An 8,193-nucleotide genomic window follows, 5' to 3' on the forward strand; every position below is an offset into this window, starting at 1 on the left:
GAAAAATGTCAACTGAATTATCAAAACCAGTTAAGTTTGTGAATTCAGATAATCATTTAGACAAAAAGAAAAATTTTGATCATTCAAACAAAAATGTGTCTGAATCAAAGTCATCAAAGTATATTTTCAAAGTGAAAAATTCATCTTTTTCAAAAGTAAAACAAGTTTATCGTCCAAAAACTCATACAAAGTCTAAAGAGAAAACAACCCCAAAGTTTTCGAAAGAGTTAAAATCTAATATTTCAAGCAAGATTTCTGATAATTCATTGAAGTCTCATTCAACAAAGCTTTTTACTCCTCGTCAACATTTTAAATCAAAAGCTGATACTTCCTATGCTGAATCATATGTTTCAAAACCAAAAATTGATTTTGTTCCTAAAAAGCCAAATTTTCCTAATCATACGAAAAAACTAACATTAAAGACTTCGCATGAAAAAGGCATAACTTCAAGGAAAAATATAGATCACTGGCTCGAAGGACAAGGAAAAGTTTATCAATCAAGCAAATACTCAGAAGAACAAATCAACGAAGCTTATGAAAAGTATGTCAATGCTTCTTCGAATAGAAGTTCTTCCTCAAAAGATTTGAACATCACCATCAAAGCTTGGAGACCAGTCACAAACACGAAGACAGTTCAGGCACAAACTCAAAGTGTGAAGGGTAAAGTCAGTGTACTTCCGAAACCAACAAAATCTTATGTTTCGACTCCTACAAATGATGATGTGGAAATTATTAATAGTCTCAAAACTAAAGTTTGTGACTGGGTCAAAAATTCTTCAATTAATTCCATGTTGAAATCTAATTTCCAAGGACCCAAAAAGCTTTGGGTACCTAAATTCTTTAAGTGATCGTAGGTACTATGTGAAATGCATTACGATAACAAATAGTATATTGATAGTGGTTGCTCTCGTCACATGACTGGAAAGAAGGAGAATCTACGAGACTTTCGAAGCTTACAAAATGTTGGCGTTATTAAATTTGGAAACAATCAGAAGTGCCAAGTCAAAGGCTATGGGAAGATTACAAATGGTCTATTTACTGTGAATGGAGTTGCATATATTTTTCAATCCATTTTCTCTTTGGTTTTTGTCTTTGAAAAACATACGAATTTTTTGTTAGATTGTTTTCAGTTGTACATTGATTTGCAAAGAACCCATCCTATAAGATTTTCATGTTGTCTTATTCCACCAATTTCTTGAATTCCGGTTTGATATTTTCAATGGTTCCAGTTGTTACAAAGACTTGTTTTGGAAAAACAACATCATCAGTACACTTGAGAATCGGGTAAACGACCGTATTCGCTTCTAGGTAATGAGCACCTAGTTCAGTCAGCACTTTTTCGAACTTTTGTGTATCTCCATACAGTTGATCAACAACTATTCGAGGAATTTCTTTTTCTTTGGTTACTTCCTTTTTCTTCATTTGTTTCTCTTCTTTCTCATCATCACTATCATCTGTTTGGCTGTCTCTGACTTCCACAAACTTCACATCAAAAACTTTCAAAGTTGAGAGTTGATCAGTTTCAATCTCAATCAACAAATCCTTACCTTTTTCTTTTCTTTTAAATGATGATGCAACATTTATAATAGACAACTGAGAACAAGCAACATCCTCAATATCACTAATTTTAGTAATATTGTCAGAATTATCCTCAATATCAACAAAATTAGATTGATAATCAGATGTTGAATTCTCAGTCTTTTTCAAGATGTGAATTTGTTCAGACTTAGTCAAAGTGTCATTTACAATATTAACCAATTCAGTTGATCCAGATGACCAAATTTGATAAGTTCCATCTTCTTCTTGTTCACCATGAGCAACTAATGAAAGATTCTTTGCCTTCGCATGCACCTCCTCCAACTTTTCCACATAATACGCTTCATCCTTCATCTTATTGTTTTTCCCATCTCTCTTCCTCAGCATGCAATCATTAGCTAAATGATTAGCCCTATTGCAATAACGACAATCAATCCCAACATCTCCCTTCAACTTCTTCTCTGTTTTTCCCTCAACAACCTTCATATCTTTCTTCTCTTCCTTCTTCTTCTCATCCACAACACTTTTACTCAAAAAATTCCCTTTCATCTCAGATAACTTTGCCTTCGGATTGAATGTATTTTTGAAGAACTTTTTCACACGATTGTTTGAATAGAAAGCAATTGCCTCATCATCTGAGTTCATGATGAACCCTTCGTCTTCATCCAATTCATCTTTCTCAGCTTCCATTTCAGAGATCTTTGAAACCAAAGCTAGTGGCCCTCCCAAACTTGCCTTCGTTTCTTCAACAATTTCATTCACTTCGCTTTCATGAGACTTCAGCTGATTGTACAAATCATTCAAAGTTGACGTATTAAAGCTCTGTTGATTTTTAACCATCATGCTCACGCTACGTCTTTCCTTATGAAGATCCATAACAAAATTTAAATTGAACTCCATGGCTGATCTGGTGATTCCATATCGATTGCATCGATAGATTAATTCGTTAAGACGACCATAGTAAACTTCAATCATTTCACCATCTTTCTGTCTGAAGTCCTTCAGTTCCGCTAAGCATTGCTTTATAGATTTCACTTTCGTATTTTCACTCCCTTGAAATTTCTCCTTGAGATTGTTCTAGATTTCCTTTGCAATTGTACAACTCTTATTGTAAAAAACTGGAGGCAAATCTCCTCTTAGCTCTCTCATGCATCTCTTCTCTAGCTTTTTCAGACGATCAGAATGATTCTCAACTACGAAACTTCCAGAAGATGATCAAATTGGTTGAATATTCTGCATACGATCAGCCCATTGATCGTAATACTTAGGGATTAGCATAGGAATTTTGGTGGATGATCCTAGAAGATGTGAAAATGAAGTCATGGAATTAAGATTGAAAGACACCATTGATGTACAAAATAAAACCTTGAGAATATTTGAAGAAACTTTGATAATTTGACAACAAACTATATGATTCAAACCAGACTCACTAGTTGAACACTCGATTCAATGATTCCAATGCAAAATCGAATCACAGACTTAGATATAATGAAATTTTCACTTTCAAAAAGTGCGGAATTTCTTAAACCAAAAAGTTGATTTAAAAACTTTTGAAAAGATGAAAATCAGATCAGAGATATGATTCCTGCTCTGATACCAATTGATGAAGCAATGAATCAAGTATGAAATGAATCTGGTTTTAATGATCAAAGTAAGATTGCGAGATTTGAACATAGATGTAAATATAATCTTGTTTCAGCTCTATTACGCTTTCAAGCTTTTACAGAGTAGAAAAATAACAATTCTGTAAAGACTCGTCTCTATGAATCTAGTAAACACTCCTATTTATATGAGAGGAAAGCGTACAAAAAAAAATACTAAGGACTAAGCGTTAAGATTTGAATACAATGCCTTAGTAAAATAGATTACATAAGATACGAAGAATCAGTACATTCGAAGATATGAAACCCTTCGACTTATTACAACTCTATTTACCCTTACAATATTACTTCTACATCCGTAGTGAGAATAAGATCTTTATTTTACGAAAAGATGAATTCTTAGAAAGCAAGTTTCTGATGGATGAGGCAAGTGGGAGGCGTGTGGAACTTGAAGAAGATCAAGAACCTCAACCCGATGCATCTTTCGTTGACACTAGTACTGAAGAAGAGGTTGTTGAAGATGAAGAGATTACTATGCTTCAACCTACTGAAACACAAGGCGTTCACAGATCTGGTAGAGTTCTTAATGAACCTGAGAGATATGGATTTCTCATTGATGAGTGCTTCGTAATGATCAATGCTAATGAGCCAGTCAGCTACCAGTATGAAATGAAAGATCCCGAATCTACAAAATGGCTTAAAGCCATGAGCTATGAGATGCAATCAATTTCAGAAAATCAAGTCTGGGACTTGGTTGATCTTCCTCCCAATAGCAAGACTGTTGGAAGTAAGCAGGTCTTAAAGAAGAAGATTGGCATGGATGACAACTTACACACATTCAAAGCAATATTGGTTGCTAAAGGATTCACTCAAACTCATGGGGTTGATTATGATGAAACTTTTTTCACCAGTCGCTATGATTAAATCAATTAGGATACTATTTTCCATACCTGCATATTATGACTATGAGATATGGAAAATGGATGTCAAAACTGTTGTTTTGAATGGACACTTGGAAGAATATGTCTATATGGATCAGCCCGAAGGTTTTGTCGACCAAATACATCCTAATAAAGTTTCTAAACTCAAGAGATACATTTATGGGCTAAAGCAATCATTTCGTAACTAGAATCATCATTTTTATGATGAAATCAGAAAGTGTGGTTTTATTAGAAATGAAGATGAATCTTGTGTTTACATGAGAACTGGTGGGAGGTTGGTTATATTCTTGGTCCTATATGTGAATGACATATTGATCATGGGAAATCACATTCCAACTTTACAAGGTGTAAAAACTTGGAAAGTGTTTCTCTATGAAGGACCTACGTGAGGCATAATACATTCTTTGAATCAAAATCTATAGAGATAGATCAAAGCGATTTACAGGTCTAAGCCAAGGTACATATATTGAGAAAGTATTGAAGCGGTTTAATATGAAAAAATCTATGAGAGGATTCGTACCTATGGCACATGACATTATACTAAGTACATCTCAATGCCCTAGTATAAAGGCTGAGCTAGATAAAATGAAAGATATTCAATATGCTTCTGTAATTGGATCTATCATGTATGCCATGAATTATACAAGACCAGATCTTGCTTATGCTATGAGCATGGTAAGCAAGTTCCAACAAAATCCAGGGGAGAGTCATTCGAGAGCTGTGAAGAACATCCTAAAGTACTTATGAAGAACTAAGGATTTGTTCCTCGTCTATGGAGGCATGAAAGAAAGCTTAAGTGTGAAGTGCTACATTGATGCTTCCTTGACAACTGACCTAGATGATTGCAAATCGCAATCAGGATATGTGTTCATTATCGATTGGGGTGTGGTATCTTGAAAAAGCTCCATGCAAAGTGTTGTTGCACAATCCACTACAGAGTCAGAATACATTGTTGCTTTTGAAATTGCACAAGAGGCTGCTTGGATGAAGAAATTCATTAGGGATCTAGGGGTAGTCCCTACGATTCAGGATGCCCTAGACGTTTTCTGTGATAATGAGGGTGCTATTGCTTTTGCAAAAGAACCCTGAGCACACAAGAAGATCGGACATATTAGCCGCAAATTTAACTTCATCCAATATAAAGTTGAAGAAGGTGAAATTAGTATTCGCAAATTTCACACCGATCAAAATTTGGCGAACCCTTTCACGAAGTCTCTTCCTCAAGCAAAATTTGAAGGATATGCTCAAGGAATAGGACTTCGCTATTCTAGTGATTGGATTTGATCTATGTATTAGTATTGAATATTGGAACATTATATAACATCATCTATTGTAATGACTATGATATTTATGGAATATGATCTTTTCATTAAATATTTGTTGTGTTCTTTATTAACATGTTTAATCCTTGAGTAATTTTATTCACTCTAAAACTCGATAGTCAGTTGTTATTGTGGGAGTAATAATGAAATAAGACTAATATGAAATAGGATGGTTGACAAAGCATTGTAACCAGGTTCATAGATACTTACTAGAGAATAAGTATTGGAGTGACCCGTTCAAGATCACTTCATGGATCGCTGTCATCAATGATACTTAATAAAAGGTAATATATGTGTATACTTAATACTTGAGATACATATTTGGGACTTGAGTATGGGGAACGTTATGCTTTGATTTAGTAAAAAATTATTCTTTTATTAGGCAGTTAAAAAATCTATCATCATGTATGATGTAAACCATTCAAGAGGCATATATATTCAAGATGGGATTTTTTTCCTCTTATTCATTGAGAGTTAGACATCTAAGGCCTGATGTAAAGTTGAACACTTACATGAGATTAACTGCGATCCATATCTCATGTTTAAGATGATGTTTGTAGCAAAGGGATAACCGAGAAACTTACCTTACTCACCAATTGTAGCCTTTAGGGATTTTGGGGAATTAGGTGTTGAAGGAATGGAACTACATCATATGTTGTTGGTGGTAGTGAAATGTTGCTAGACATTCACCACTGTCTATATCAATTGATTATTCATAAACTGTTATAATAAATTAGGAAAATATTTATTTCAAGGAAATATTTATTTTTCAATACAAGTAACACATTATTTCATAATGTATGAAATAATAAGTCATATACAACATTTTGGACTAGTTGAGCCTTTTGTCTTTTACCTAAAGACAAAATTTATATTTTATAAACTTTGTGTTTATAAAATTTAAATATTTATCTTTTTCTAATAGGCATGGCCAAAACTAGTGTAGGTTATGGCCTTTTGCATTTGTTTAATAAAAAGAATGCAAGCTAGAATAAACACAATCATGACATAGGGACATGCTTGCAAGATTTAATGGGTATTGACTCCACTTTATGGCTATATAAACGATGCACTCTTGCAACCTTTCTTCTTGCACCATTCTTGCTTAAAGCCGTGAGCATCTCTTCGATTCCTCATTTTCTCTCTAAAGTCTTGCACTTTGAGGATATAAGTTGCTTCCATTCTCTCTTTAAGTCATAAATTTATTTTTTAACTTAAAGTTTAAGAGTTGTAATTAGCATTACATCAAGTTGGTAATTTGTTGGTGTCTCAAGGGTTCATCCTCACTCCATCAACTTCCAAGCCTCCCCTAGAGGACTTAAAGTGCTTCAAAGGTTGTTACCATTTCTTCCTTCTATGGTTGTGTTTTAAATCTTTCTTTCACTTGCAAGATGATCCTTGGTGGGTGATAAAATGTTTATGTTATTTTATAACATTCAAGTCTTCTGTTTGCCATTATTTTTAGTTTTTGAAACTAAGTTTTAGAATAAAACCCAACAGTAAGCACACAGCCGGACTGAGATCGGAATTTACATCTGTCGGTCTGAAAGTTGGCATCACTATACCCCATCACTCTTAAGTTATCACTCCCACCAAGGGTAAGGACCCAATCCTTAGTCCTCCACAGGTACTTAAGAATGTTCTTTACTGCAGTCCAGTGAGCTTTACCAGGATTCCCTTGAAATCTGCTGACCATGCTCAAAGCAAAAGCCACATCAGGGCGAATACAAGTCATAGCATACATTATCGAGCCAACCGCGGAAAAATATGGTACTTGACTCATCTCAGCTATCTCAGCCTCTATACTCGGACTCTGAGTTTTACTCAGTTTGGTATTGCTTTGGATAGGTAAGTCACATTTCTCGAAATTCTCCATGTTGAACCTCTTCAACACCTTGTCCATGTTTCTCAAAATCCTTATTCGAAAGCTTCTCCAAGGTCTTTCATAGTGAAACACTTCCCAAGCCAAGACTTAACCTCCTACAAGGTTGGTATGTCATTTCCTATGAGAAGTATGTCATCCACATAAAACACTAGAAAGCTCACTATACTCCTACTAGCTTTGAAATACACACATGACTCATCCCCGCTTCTTGAAAACCCAAACTCTTTGAATTTCTTATTGAAACAAAGATTCCACCTGCAAGATGCTTGTCTCAACGGATAAATGGATTTCTCAAGCATATACACTCTATTAGGGTACTTTGCATTGACAAAACCCACTGGCTAATTCATGAAAACATCTTTAACTAACTTCCCATCAAGGAAAGTGGTTTTGACATCCATTTGCGATATTTCATAATCAGGAAATGCAACTATGGCTTGCATAACCCTTGTAGATTTAATCTTCACTACTGGTGAGAATGTCTCATCACAATCAACTCCATGAGTTTGAGTAAATCCCTTCACAACCAGTCGTTCATTATATGTGTGTACTTTCCTATCCATGTCGGTCTTCATCTTGAAGATCCGTTTGCACCCGACTGTCTTACGACCCGGTACATTGTAAACCAAGTTCCAAACTTGATTGTCATACATGGAACGAATCTCGCTGTCCATCACCTCTTTGCATTTTGTAGACACGGGGCCTCTCATGGCTTCCTTCTAGTTGTTAGGTTCATACAAATTTACCAGTGTGCTATCAATTATAAATGTATCACCTTTTATAGTAATATTGAAACCATAAAACTCAGGTGTAACTCTATCTCTACTGGAACACCTCAAAGGTACGAACTCATCAACCGGTTCAACATGAGTTTCCTCATCAGGTTGACTGCTAGTGTTTGAGGTTTC

The sequence above is a fragment of the Lactuca saligna genome, chromosome 3 (genome assembly GCF_052625555.1).
Source record: "Lactuca saligna cultivar CGN05327 chromosome 3, ASM5262555v1, whole genome shotgun sequence".
In the NCBI taxonomy this organism is placed as follows: domain Eukaryota; kingdom Viridiplantae; phylum Streptophyta; class Magnoliopsida; order Asterales; family Asteraceae; genus Lactuca; species Lactuca saligna.